Here is a 15,365-nt window from a genome sequence, read left to right as displayed (position 1 = left end):
TAATTCATGTAGCCCGATTCTATTTAGTATATACTTCTTCTGGTAGAGAAATGTTTCAGAAAATTTCATTTTTCTGCGTCTCTTCGAGCTAGCAACGCGATATTTCCCACTTTAAAAACAATTGTTTGAGAGTACATGGTCACTTTGTGAGTTTTCCAGTGGTTAATCAAAGTACAATACCGGTACAAATTTTGGAGCCGTATTTATTTTAGAGGAACCATGTGGACCGGTACCACAGACAGGTAAGGGAATGTTTCCTTTAACTGCCTATATTTTATTGGTTGCTACCGGATTCTATGGATCGGTCTTTGAATTTTTCTTCAAGTATGAAATTTTTGGATGGGTTACTTTAGAGATTTGGAATTGGTGCGTTAGGTTCTGCCATTTACCATACCAGGGTACGATACTTTGATTGTGATCAAGAATTCAACAAACGCTTTTTTCGTCCTCATTTCTATGACAGTTCATCATATACAGGTACATCATTTCCTAGTGGTAGTTAGCTGAAAGTATTCCTAGTTATTGGTAATTTTGCGGAAAGGTCACTATTTGCGTCTACAACGGTTGTTTTTCAATTTTTCACCACACAAATTATGAAACATCATTAATTTGAGATTTGAGTGTATCGCCAATATGACAGCAAGTTTCTCTCTACTGGATTTTATAAGTTTAAATACAACTACCTATTAGTTGAAATATGCGTGCATTTTTTTAAAATAAATTCTTAAAGCTTTCAATTGCAGCATCAACCAAATCACTTTCAATTGTACTCTGTACTATTGGGATTTAATATTAATTTTAGTCATAAAATGCTGAGAAATCGCATAGACACATATTTTTGATTAATAATTCACCATTTAGCCCTTAATTAGCATTTCGTAACGTGTAAAAATTGTCTAATTTATAAATTTGATGATCGTTTGTTAATTGAATCACCTAAGTCGCGCATAAACTTTTCTCATTACAATAACAGTGTTTGACATAAGAAGAAGAAAAAGAAGAAGAATGAAGACCGAACGATCGTGCGATTGTCGAAATATTTTGTTCTGCTGTGTGCGATCGATAAGTCAATTAATTAGTACGCGTTCAATAGTGTTTTTGTGTAACCTCGAGCAATCAACTGATTTTGAAAAAAAGGATTTGTTCACAGAGGTTCAAGATATTTAGCAGTTAACAGTTTATCTTAGTCCTTGCCACTTTTATATTAGTCCTTGCTACACATTCAGCGATGGAAAAAAGTTAATGTTAATCTAGTTTAGCTTCGGTTCAACACACCTCTACTTTTATGTAAACTGCAATAAATCTTTATAAGAGTGAACAATAGTTGAAACACTAAATAAAAACATACTCATAACCCACACAAAAAGAAAGTAATGAAAAATAAACGCTATATAAAATAAACGTAAATTACCAAACTATTTTTAGCTGTTCTTGCATTCTTATTTAACCTTAAATTGAAATAAAAATAAGGGTTACTGGTTGACATTAGCTTTCTGATTACTATCAATGTGGTTGAACAGCCGTGAATAGATCCTTGTTTTCGATTTCAATTCCGCTCTTTTCTACTTTCCTTTTGTTAAACAATGAACGCGGGCGCTTAATCCAATACTCATAAGGACAATCGCTCACTTTGAGCAATTGATTGTTTTTTCTCGCGAAGAAAGAATAATTGAATAGGATACGAAAATGCACATACTGCTGTATAGAAGTTACATAGGTCACATCACTTTCCATGGTGCATCCCGATCTATGTTTCTGATTACCCTACCCAACTAACACAACTTCCTTCCCGTGGTTATTGTGGAGGTGCAGAGGTATTCTCGGTCTCTAGTAGCAACAATAACCACACACTAACATTCCCTCCCTTTCCCAACTGACTGTAAGGACTTGGCCGGCGCCGTTATTGATCAAGATTTGCGAGCTGCTGAAACGTGCACTTCGAGAATAAATGGTAAATCCCAACCACTATTCACTTCGATCGTAGTGCAATTCGCACCAGTTCCGATCAATCACGGAGTAGCAACCATTGATATGTACAGTCAGTCTAAGCTAAGCTAAGCTAAGCTAATTATGCTCTACCCGGCGGCTCTAAAATGGCGGCACAAACTCCGCGTTTGGTGGGTGGAGATTTGTTTTTGATTTTTGTTGTTTTAATTTCAAAGTCTTCTTTCAAATTCTATGCCCTAAAAGCTTACTGCCAAGAATCTGAACAGGATAAGATTAATTATTTCTCGTTAATTATCTTTAACCCCCTTTAATTTATTGATATCTCATGAGGTGGACGGATTTCGGTGCTGTACAGAGTTCGGTCCCGCACGGTATGCAACTAATTTCAATATTTCCAGGACTCTGGTTGTGCATTGCAGAAGGGTATTCGGCGGCAATGATTGAATGTTAGTGGTTTTTAGGTGGCATGTGATCAACAGCTGCAAGCAATCTACAAATGAAAGGCCTAGATCGATTCGGCATAGCCAACACGCCACCATGGGAGCACAGATCTCCCTCAGTTTAATCTGGAAATGGTCTGTTCGTAGTGGGGATGTTGTAGTTTCTGTGAATCACAGATCAGAATACGAACAATGTCCAATAAGGTCTGCCTGCATGATTAAAATCGCCAAGTGACACCACCCTTGCCTATAGTGAAGAAAATTATTTTTCCCGTATTACTGTTTTAAATTCACTTGCATTAGGTACTAGGTAGTACCCATCGTGATTTATTAAATCGTTTCTTAAAATGAGCTAATTACATATTTTCTGAGGGTTTCTTTGCGAATATCGAATGCGATCCATAGCGAATAGCGAATGCGAGAGTTGTTTTTGGAGGTAATTCAAACCTCTCGACCGTATGGGGCATCAGACATCAGGGTTCCAGAAAGCCTTTCAAAATTCAATTAAAAAAATCCCTGTTCGATATAAGCCAACTACCCTTCCGGATAATTTAGAGATGCAGCATAGTCGAAATGATGTTGATGACCTGGAAAATATAGAAAATCGTACACCCAGAAGCATTCCAAGCTCGTCTTTTATAGACACCTAAAATGAGTAAATGTTTTTAAAATTAGAATATGTTTTCAAAGAAACAATTGATAGAATTATCCCTCCCCTCGGATATGTGATCTTGCCGCGATGGGTGGGCTTACGCCATTAGCACTGATATGGCAACCAAAGACATACCCTGTCGTGGTGGTATCACATCTTCTTCTTCTTCTTCTTCTTCTTCTTCTTATTGGCATTACATCCCCACACTGGGGACAAAGCCGCCTCGCAGCTTAGTGTTCATTAGCACTTCCACAGTTATTAACTGCGAGGTTTCTAAGCCAGGTTACCATTTTTGCATTCGTATATCATGAGGCTAGCACGATGATACTTTTATGCCCAGGGAAGTCGAAACAATTTCCAATCCGAAAATTGCCTAGACCGGCACCGGGAATCGAACCCAGCCACCCTCAGCATGGTCTTGCTTTGTAGCCGCGCGTCTTACCGCACGGCTAAGGAGGGCCCCTGGTGGTATCACATGTTTGGGCTTATTCTACGAGTGGAGTGACGTGAGATTGTTCGAATGACGTGAGAAGAGTCGTATGGTCCCATTTGAATAACATGGTCACCTCACGTGAGAATTGCTAAGATCGACTCACCTTACGTCACTCGACTCGTAGAATAAGCCCAGTTGACTATTTTCATTCAATGCCGTGTCACAATTTAGCATTGATGTACTGATTTTACGGATGTGCATGTGATCCAACGGACATCGTGTCTTGGAGCTTGGAATAGTAATGCAGTGAGTTGTGCGTGTTTGTGTGTTTCCTCAGTAATATTGAAGTAAGATCTTCTCCTTTTTGCAATACTTTTCTGATGTGTTCCCTGATGATGATGAGTCGTAGCTACGCTTTAATCTAGCTAGATAGGTATATATAGAGAAATTGTAATAAACTTTATTGGCATTAATAGGAAATTGTCATTAATATGTGCGGTGCTTCTCTTATTTTGTTATGTCTCAAATTAAAGAGCCATAAAATACCATATGTGTCTTTAAAGCTTCCATTATTTATTTGGTTATCTATTGACAGGCTGACCGTAAATAGGAAAAGGGAAATCTATACAAAAACAGAAATTTTGAGATTCTACTAGCTTCTACAATACTCAACAAATAGTGTTCAAGCGGTCAACATAGACTAGTTCTTCTAAGTATTGGTCCTAGTAGAGGCAAAACTTCTGTTAAGTTCCAGTCTTGACAATTTAAGCTACCATGTAGCTCCAGGGGGCTACGAAATGATGAGTTGAAATCCGGGAAAGGGCGCCTAACATCTGGTCCTCTGGTCCTCTGGTCCTCACAAGTTCCAATACTCACGCTTCCACGGGTCTTCCGATGACAATTGACCGCCAGCTAAGGGTTGCGTACTTAGCTGGTAGTGTATCCTGGGCACTGTTGTCCTTCTGACATCAGCTAGAGTGAGAGGGTGCGTCCTGTGAAGTCTGCCTAGGATGTGGTGGGGATCGACAGTGGGCTCTGTTGAACTTCTAAAAAAAGCTGCATGTGTCCCCAAGCAGGCCCTATCAAAGCGATCGTGTGTCGCCAAAGCGCACTAGCCTAGTCCTGGTGTTGGGTTCACCAAGGAGGTGCGGCTCCAATAGCGTCTGTTCTGGCATCCAGCGGCTGAGTATGAAATGCTATTCCCCGGAAGCTATACCTAAGATGGCAGCCCCATCCCGGTGGATAGGGAACCTTGGGCCAACAACCTACTGTTCCCGAAACATCAATTTGTTGGAGAATCCGATAATGAAAGAATACGACTGATTTTACGGCGACGACGAAACAACGGACACGAATAGGAACATGGAACGTTTTAACCCTAGCCCAGCAGGGTAAATTGGCACTAGTTGCCAATAAGGCACGCCGCATGAAGCTTGAGATCCTGGGACTGAGTGAAGTCCGTTGGCCAAACTTTGGAGAACACAGAACGCCGTCGGGACAAGCTCTGCTATACTCTGGTTTACGAGGTGAACACGCTCCCCGGCATCGCGGAGTTGGCTTCCTACTAAGCGCTCAGGTACACTCTGCGCTTATGAAGTGGGAACCTATAAGTGAAAGGATAATCGTTGCCAGATTTAGAACACGGGTCCGAAACCTTACTATAATCCAATGTTATGCGCCAACCGATGCTGCCGATCTGCAAGACAAAGAGAACTTCTACAGTCAACTCAATGCCGTCGTAGATAGAATTCCGAAGGGTGAAATCAAGGTCTGTTTGGGCGACTTCAATGCGAAGATCGGATTCGACAACTCGAACCATGAGCGCATTATGGGACGCCATGGTCTCGGAGAAATGAGCGAAAACGGAGAGCTGTTCGCAGAATTTTGTGGTAATAACGACATGGTGATCGGGGGATCGCTCTTCCCCCATCGACCGGTTCACAAGGTCACGTGGGTCTCCCGTGACGGCTTTAAAGAAAATAAAATCGACCACATCAGCGAGAACAATCTGGGTGAACTGCGTACCCAGAGAAAACAATGGATCACCGATGAAACCTGGAGGAAGATAGAGGAGCGAAGCCAAAGCCGCGAAAGGGCGATCAAAAACCAGAGGAGCCAAAGTCTTAGTCCGTCAACGATACGCGGCTCTTGAGAAGGAAGTAAAACACTCATGTCGACGGGACAAGCGAGCGTGGGCAGACTCTTTGGCCGACGAAGGAAGGAGAGCCCCCGCAACCGGGGACATTCGCTTCCTCTACGACAGCGGTTCTCAACCTTTTGCATTTTTTGAGGTACCCCCTACTTTTTCGCCGTAAATACAAAAGGGCGTAACTAATAATATAAATGAAAAACGAACCCGAAAACAAGCGGCTCCCCAAAAGGTTGTCTGAAATTTTCATTATTCCGTGAAACTTTTCAATTCAAATTAAGTTTATACATCAAGCTTCCTACAATACTTTGAAGATTACAAGACTTTGAAGACTACAAGACTTTGAGGCTTCCGAGTCTCTTGAATGGATGCTTCTGCGAGCCTTTGAAGAGGCTTTCTAAGAAGTCCTCTAAAAAGGTGGCTTCTGAGCATCTGGAATAGACGCTTCTCAAACCCTTGAAAGGAGGTTTTCAAGCCTCCTAAAGAAGAATTCTGAGCCTCTTGAAGGAAGACTTCGAAGCCTGTTAAAAGGAGGCTTATGAGCTTTTTGAAAAGACGGTTTCTAGCCTCATGGTGATAAGACGCTTCTCAGCCTCGTAGTGGGAGACTTCCGAGCCTCTAGAAACTAGGCTTCCAATACTCTTGAAAAAAAAGGCTTCGGATCGTCTTCGAAAGGATCGATCGAAAGAAGGCTTTCGACCCTCTAGAAAGGAGGCTTCTAAGCGTCTTGAAAGGAGGCATTTCAGCCTCTTAAAAGGATGCTACTCAGGCACTTGAAATTATGCTTTCAAGTCTCTTGAACAAGGTCCCCGAGCATCTTGAAAAAAGGCTTTATAGCCTTTTGAAAGGATGCTTCTGAGCCTTTTAGAAAGCGGCTTCCTAGGCTCTTGGCAGGATGCTTCGAAGCCTCTTGAAAGGAGGCTTACGAGCTATCTAAGGGGATGCTTCCGAGATACCTTTTGCAACAAAGCTACTAAGCCTTTCAAAAAAAAAGCCATCATATCTCTCAAAGGCTCCCGAATCTTTAGAATCTAGATTTAAGTTCAGAAGCATGTTCTTAACATACTATTCAACATTTTGTCTTAATCAGGCAGATTGCATAGATTACGCTATCTTGCAAAACAGATTTATTTTGCAGTCAACATTACGCGACCGTATCCTACTTACATGTTTGTATCCTTATGAGAATCAAATCTGATGTTTGTAAACAAAACACATATTACTGTTTTTTTTTGTACCGCAACCCTTAACGACAATCTTCTGGAATCCAAAACTTGCATTTTCAAGGGCATACCATTCAAAACGGAAGCCACGCAAACTATCATTTTTATTATTGCAGCTTTGATGCGTCGCAACATTTATTTTAGTATTTTTCAAGTTTCATACAATTCGTATGGAAGAAAAAATATTAAAAAACTTTGCACCCATTTTTCTCAAACCCCTCAAATGTCAGTTGTGTGTGGCTTCTGTTTCGAATGGGGCTCTGTTTCGAACGTAAGTGCAAATAGTTTTGGATTCCGTGAGGACTGTCCTTAATAGATTATGTTGGTTGTCGCGGTAAAGACGTGCGGCTACAAAGCAAGACCATCGCTGAGGGTGACTGGGTACAATTCCTGGTGCCGGTCAAGGTTATTTTCGATTTCGAAATTAGAATCCTTTTAGCCTAATGATAAACGAATACAAAAATGGTAATTGGCTAAGTGCTTAATGAATACTAAGTTGCAAGGCGGCAATGTCCCAAATGTAATGCCAATAAAGAAAGAGAAAAAAGTTGGGGTAGGAAGGATTCAAAAGTCTTTGATTTAGAATGAAAAGTTTAAGAATAAAAACTCTATCAGTAGTTTTTTTTGGAATTATAATACCCCAGCCAACACAAAGCCGCATATGTTAGCGGATAAGTATACATAGTGGAGGCGATATAGGTGCATTCCTTCACTTTGTACACTTTTTATGGTATACGATTTTGTGTTTGCTGGGACATCCGCCATTACGCGTTTGTGTCCGAGGTACCCCCTGGGGCCAGCAAAAGTACCCCCAGGGGTACATGTACCCCAGGTTGAGAACCGCTGCTCTACGATATCTCACGACGCTTAAGCGTGGGCGAAGATGAATGCAACGATGCCTGTGAAAGACGCGAATGATCAGCCAAGACTGACCAAAATACGAATTTTCAACTCTAACGTGAAATCTGTGCTGTTATACGCTAGCGAAACATGGTGTGTATCAGTGTAGAACACTCAAAGGCTGCAGGTGTTCATTAACAGATGCCTGCGGTATATAATTCGGGCCTGGTGGCCTCACAACTGGATCTCAAACATCGAGCTCCATCGTCGTTATCACCAGAGGCCGATAGCAAAAGAAATTTTTTTTTTTTCTTCCTAAACAATGGAGGGGGAATCTGCTCAACAGACATCCTGGGTTGACCAGGAAGTGCTGGGTTAGGGGCCACCTCCAATGAGGGAGGCAGGGCTGCATCCCCGACCAGCTAAACCGTTTCCATTGCCGCCAAGCCCATCGTCCCTTCGGTACAACCAGAAAGTAATGCTTCAAAGGGGGGCCAGTGCATGACGCACCCTCGAGGTTAGCTGCGTGTCCTTGCAGCATCGAACATCGTGACTCGCTTTTTTAGAAGAACACCATGGTATCGTGCCAGCGCATTGCCGGCTTTCCAGGTGGCCTTACCACGCCCTATGTCCTCAGAAGGTGGGCAGGGTCGACTTCGCGCCTGCTTCCCTCTGCACGACTGGTATCAAGAATGATGATGCCGCGTGCACCCCAAATTGACCTTTCTGCGATAGGGCCTATTCGCCAGCACACAGAGGGACTTGCCGACGCGAGGCCTACGCCTGCCCCAGCCTTGACGAGGACCCCTTTCCGTCCTCGGGCTCGGAACCCGCCCGGTTGACCGACGCCGCGAAAGCGACGATACCATGTTGTTCTTCGCGCGGCCACTTGTTCGATAAAAGGAACGAGTTCGACCACAGAGCATGACCACCGGTATGACCCATGAAGCCGACTCCGATCCCTTGGACCACCTCTTATTTGCGCCTGAACTAGCCATCCTTGAGTCCACGCGCCACCTTCTGTGTAGCTCCGAGACGATTTAGGCGATAGCCGATGAAACGGCGTTCCAGCCAACTTCGTCTTTACACATCCTCTGAACTAGGTTGTCCGGGGTAGTGTCCAGACCACATGTGGCAAGCATGTGGTCACGCATTGCGCGAAAACGTGAGCACACGAACAACACGTGTTCCGCCGTTTCCTCTAAACCTGCGCACACCAAACACTCGGGCGAAGCCGAGCAAGCCAGCTGCTTTACCTGCACTTTGATTTTGCAGCACGCTTAAACGCCGGGCACATCGAGCCCCCCATGGGGTGCTTGCTGTTCACAGCTTTGCTGGAACAAATCAAACAATTGGGAGGGTTCGTGCAGCATTGTGCCTTATGTCCCTCCAATCCGCAGCGTCGGCAGAGATTGCTTCTGTCAGGGCCTTTGCAGTCCCATTGCTTGTGCCCCGGTTCCAGGCACTTGAAGCAAACTTCGGGTTGCTCGTATATGCGCACAGGGCATACCGACCATCCCACCTTGACGCTCCCTAACTTGACTACCTTGGAGGCGTCCGCTGCAGATAGCCGAACCAATGCTACCTGCGTCCCTGCCGGACCTTTCCGTAGCCGAACGGCTGCGGTGGGCGTCTCCACTTCACACTGTCGCCGCAGTGCCGTGACGAGCTCTTCGACTTCAGTGATCTCGTCCAGGTCTTTAACACTTAGATTCACTTCCGTCGTGAGTGCCCTCACCTTGACCGTCTCGCCTAGGACCTCCTCCGCCAACTTCTTGTAGTCGGCGTTCTTTTGCGAGACGCCCCGCTTCAGCTCGATTATCATCTCGCCCATCCGGGTACGTCTTATTCGACGTACGTCGGCGCCGAGTTCACCGAGCTTGACGTCACTCCTCATCGCCTTCAAAACATCCGAGTACTTAGCCTCGTCCGCCGTGATGACTAGGGCATCGCCCCTGGAGCGATTGGCGCCTACCCTGAACTTCTTGCTACCCTCATTCGCCTGGGCCTTCTTTTCGGCCCTTGACGTCTTCGGTTTCCTCTTGTTCTTGACCAGGGTCCAGGAGGCGTCATTCCCTCTATTTCCCTGGTCTGGTGCGGCTGAGAACTTTCAGCCTGCCGTAACCCCTTACCACCGTCTTGCCTGAGTGGACGGACCTTTCCAGGTCCTTCCTCCCCCGGTTTTGAAGGTACCTGACCGGGGTTCAGCTTCCCAGCCCCACTACCCTTGTTCGGGGTAGTAACCCTCCGCGTTTTGGAGCGGCCCCCAGGGAGCTCATCCCCTGGAGACTGTCTCCCCCGTTTTTGTGTCTGCTCCGTTGGAGTAGTCACCCCCGACATACCCGCAAATACTTGAGCCTCAGTCTGGGTAGACTTTGGCACCACCGTCTTAGCTGGCACGCCTTCGGTCGACTCGACCTTGCCCGAGTCCGCGAATCCTTGGGCCTCAGTCTGGGTAGACCTCGACTCCACCGATTTCACGGGTTTACACTTGGCCGTCCCGACCGCCCTCTCCAGCTTGGCGTCCAGCATCGACTTTCGAAGTTTCTGCAAGCTCCTCTTGAGGTCCTTGCTGATATTATGCTTCGATGACACAAAGTCGATGATGGCGTCCAGCTGTTCCGTCGCCACCTCGAAGGCCGAAAGCCCATCGCGTTTGCGGTTCATCGCCTTCACAAGCCATGGGCCGTCAATAACCCCTTCCGGCGTTTTTATAGCCGAGAGGAAGGTTGAGTGACCCACGCTGGCGCTGCGCACTGAGCTGCCGACTATTGCCTCTGGCCTCCTAGGCGGAGACCTGAACAACCCACCTCTTGCGAAGGGGTTGTCGCCTACACTACTACCACTAATTGAAGAATTGACTTGGTTTTCCATTTTGGTCCCACGAGTTGCTCGGGAAAAGAGGTCCACCACGCCAGAGCCCAGCATAACGCGGTAAGGGACAATTACTGTGGAGGGTGCCCAGGTACCCCACAGGCTCCGTTAAAGGCCTAGCTTATTATTTCACCCCCCTGGCCATGCATCCCCTCGGCACGGGTCGCTTGACGCCTTGGGATTAGGGGTTAGGGACGATGGTCCCGGTCTAACTCGCAGTGGCCATGGGGAGGGGTCGTCAAGCCCTTGGACAAAGTCCCTGCTGCCCCCGTTTGTGAGTGTGTGTATAGATCATCATCTGTTAAGAGTATGTTTAATCGGTGAATCACACTATGAAGAACTAAAGGGTTAATACGCTCATCAAGCTAGTTATCATTATTATTTAATTGTGTTTTCAAATATTTGAATCTGCTTCAAAAACAATAGCATAAAATTGGATTTAGGAAATAGGAGAAAAAATAGTGTTTTGGGTGGTGACTGAGAAGTGCAAAATATAAATAATGTAAAAATATTTCATTCTAAATCGTCATAACATTCTGTCACGACTCTCGCTTTGATCGGTTCATGTTATTTTTGTGCTTCAGTTTTTTGTGATGTACTGATGTATTATCCTACGTAAAATCTAACTTACGCGTTTCGATTGTGCTTCGTGAACTGTCCGTGTAAATAACCAATTCCGTAGATCTATTGCAAGCAGAAAAACAGCACTTGAAGTTCTGATTCCACCGTGATTAAAAACTGATAGTCGCCGCCATTCTCACAATCACTTTACTCGCTTGACGTTCGCCTTCACCGAAGCAGCTAACGAATTATTTTTCGCTTTGCAACGATCGTCGGCTTTCATCAGCAGCACCTACACCAGTCATCCGGACAATTGAACGACACAACCGTCGTTTCAAATAATATCAGTGCTCTACATCAGAAAGCTGTTGCGGTGTATGATATTCTGGATTTTATCTCCCACTGTTTGGACTAAACGCATTAATTAATGATGGACAATTGCGGCAAATGTAATAAGGAATTTTGTCCAGAAGATATCGTTGTATCATGCGATGGTTTCTGTGAAGATCGTCACCAGTTTCACGCAAAATGTGTGGGATTGAATTATGATGAAGGATGCGCTTGCTTGCACTCTAACATTTTCTGGATGTGTGACAGCTGTAGGCACATAATTGAAACCGGCCGCTTTCGCTTTAAACAGCCCTCAACGGTGGAAAGCAATGAATCAACAATGAAAGATGAGGTACTTCATTTGAGAATGGAAGTGGAACGTATTGGCAAGATAGTTACTACTTTAGTTTCGAATTCCTCGAGTAAAATTGTTTCGAATCACACAATGTTTAATCAGCCTTTATCTTCAACAAGAATGATGAATATCGATAATCCTGAAGTGATAAACGACCAGACTGTCCAACTTTTCATTTCAAACATCGCGAATGATGTAACGGAAGAGGAAATGAGGCTCATGGTGTGCGAATCAATAGGAGCCGAACAAGTTTCACACATTAAATGCCTAGCGTCCCCTCGGAAAGATCTTTCTTCTCTCGATTATGTGTCTTTCAAAGTCGTTGTAGACGCCCGTCATCGTGATTCCGCGCTAGATGCAGCTAGTTGGCCACCAGGTGTGCGATGTCGAGAATTCATACATTGCTCGAATCCCGTATGGAGACCTATAAACCGGATAATTCAACCCAATTTTATACGCTAATCTTCAATATCCATGTATTTTCATTGTCTTTTTAATAGTTTCCATTGTGTTGAATATTACTGTCACTTAATTGTTTATTCAGTTCGAAATAAGTTAAATTTTAATTAGTAGTCTATGCGACCCAGTCGAAGGCGAATCATTAAATAAATCTGTTCAGCTATTTTCGTCTCTAGGTTAAACATTAGAATATAATCATACAGTCTGTACAGCTTGTCTGAAGGCGGTGTAAATAAATAAATAAATAAATAAATAAATAATGAAGCAATGTTAGATGGTATTGGCAGTCATATGGGTCTGTGATGTAAAGTGTTAAGTGAATCGACTCCCCATTAAACACACTTGCAGTCGTGTGTTCAACAAAATAGTAAGCAGGGACTTATATACAAATCAGGGGTTTATCACAAAAGTTCAACTCAATGTACGCAGTGGTTCTACGCTCCAACAAAAAAAATACTGATTAAGGCGTGACGTGAATTTGGAAAGGTTGTACGTGATTTTGAACAAGGATGGTTCTAGATAGTAATTTTGTTTTGACCGTTTAGTGATTTTTCGGTGACCCGTTTCTGGGAATGGTTTCCCTGCTTAAGAGAGTTATGATAGTGGAGGAGTTGTGAAAGTGAAGAAAGAACGAGGCGGTAATAGTGACCGCATTATTTTTGGTGATCACGAAAGTAGGTGAATAGGATGAGTGATTTCATTGGTTATACTGTGTGAAGTAACTGAGGTGATTAGTAGTCGCAAAAACTTTAAAATCTAATTACTTTCTCTGGCGTAGCTCGCCGAACCAGCCTCTTCGTACCTTTGAGTTGACAACGGTGACGTTCGGCACCGCCTCTGCCCCATATTTGGCAACCAAGTGCCTCCAGCAGTTGTCCAAGGATGGGTAGGAAGAATTTCCTCTCGACATGTTGACCGGTGCCGTCGATGTGGACGAAGGTGTAGAACTCTGCCAGCAGCTTCTAGAGTTTATGCAGTCGGCATTCATGAGCTTGTGTAAATGGACATCGAATTCTCCTGCTATTACCTACCGCCCATATACCAGCAGAGCTCTCCGATGAACGAACTACATTTTCGCTGGACTCGTATTCCGCTCCAATCAAGACATTGGGGCTTCAATGGGAACCGGTGGACGACGTGTTTTCAAACTCTGTTCCCAAATGGTCACACGAAGGGCCAATTTCTCGTCGAATCGTCCTATCGGGTACGGCTCGTCTCTACGATCCTCTCGGTCTTATCAGCCTGGTTGTGGTGCTCGCTAAACTTTTCGTCTAGGCTCTCTAGCAAACTATTATGAACTGGGACGATCCGTTAGACGATGTCGGACAACATCACTGGTTGGAGTTCCGTTACAGCTTAGATGGGCTATCGGCGATTAGCATTCCTAGATGGGCGATGCCTGCTTCAGTTCTCGTGTCCACTGAAGTGCATGGTTTTTGCGATGCCTCGGAAAAGGCATATGGAGCCTGCATCTATATACGCACAGTTTCGACAGACGGGGTGATCGCCGTTCGATTGCTGGCTGCAAAATCTAAGGTGGCCCTTCTCGGCGATTCCAAAGGCACAAGCGCAACTGATTACCACGTCTTGAGCTCTTCTCTTGAGCCATTTGTACAACAAGGTTCAAACAAGTACAACGTTGAAAGTTAAGGCCATTATTTGGACAGATTCGATGATCACCCTCCTCTGGCTCCGTTCGACTCCATCACAGTGGAAAACTTTCATCGCAAATCGAGTTTCCAAGGTGCAACATCTCACCGCCTACGGTGTTTGGACGCATGTACCAGGCGTTGAAAACCCTGCGAATATCATTTCTCGCGGCATGTATGCAGCTCAGCTTCAAGAAAGCACATCGTGGTGGAATGACCCACAATGGTTTAGTCAACCATCGCGGTTTTGACTGCCTCGAACCCCCCAAACCTCATTCGACTTGCAGCACGTGCAATTTGAAGAAAGAACAGTATCACTGCCAGTACAGGTGCACCAACCAAACGAAATCTTCTCAATTCGACCCGTTCGTATCATTGCTCTGCTTCATCGCTTCAGTCACAACATCAAGCCAAGTAGCCGCACAGATCGACGGTCAGGTTTTCTACAAACGCTGGAGCTCATTGAAGCATCCAACAACCTTGTTAGACTTGCACAAAACGAAGTTTTCGATTAAGATAACAATGCAGTAGCGACACACGGTCAAGTTGAACCGAACTCGAAAATACGGAGCCTCGCCCTATTCTCGTTGATGGGATTCTACGACTTCAGGGCCGCCAGAGAACTGCGGCCATCTCCAACGACAATAAACATCCGATTATTCTGCCAGCTCGACACCCTCTAACGATTCCTATTGTTTCGTACTGCCATCTGAAGAACCTGCTTGCTGGACCTCAACTTCTTGCGGCATGCGTCCGGGAAAATGTTTGGCCTCTTCGTCTACGGGATTTGGCACGAAATGGTGTGTACTTCTGCGTATGCTGCTTCCGCTGCCGTCCTTGTAATCTCGAAAGAGTAACCCCGACGTTGCCATTCCTCAACACAGGAGTAGATCTCTGTGGACCGTTCCAGTACCACAAAACTAAGAAGGTACCTCCAATAATTCGTAGCCATTTTCAACATATGGAGCTGGTCTATGACATCTCCACTTCGGCGTTTAAAGCAGCGCTGCATGGTTTCATTGCTCGAAGAAGAAAACCAAGTATTATAGAGTGTGATAACGCTACAAACTTCCGAAAAGCCGCAAAGGAATTGAAGGAATTGGGCAAACAGTTTCGTTCGCAACAGCACCAAGATGGAACAGTCTACCAGTGTGCGGACGAAGGCATAAACTTTAAGTTCATACCGCCCCGCAGCCCAATCTTCGGCGATCTATGGGAATCGGCAGTACTTCAAGAATCACTTCCGTCGAACCGTCGACAACTCGATCCTCTATTAGGACGAATTCGTCAGCTCGTCGCTAGCTCGCATAGAAGCCTGCCTTAACTCGTGGCCACTGACGCCGCTCTCTTTCGACTTGAACGACCTTGAAGTGCTCACTCCGGGACACTTCCTCGTTCACCGTCCGCTCACTTGCTTCCCTGAACCAGACCTCTTGGATGTCCCACGAAATCG

This window comes from Armigeres subalbatus, chromosome 2 (genome assembly GCF_024139115.2).
Source record: "Armigeres subalbatus isolate Guangzhou_Male chromosome 2, GZ_Asu_2, whole genome shotgun sequence".
In the NCBI taxonomy this organism is placed as follows: domain Eukaryota; kingdom Metazoa; phylum Arthropoda; class Insecta; order Diptera; family Culicidae; genus Armigeres; species Armigeres subalbatus.
This window is presented reverse-complemented; position numbering follows the sequence as displayed.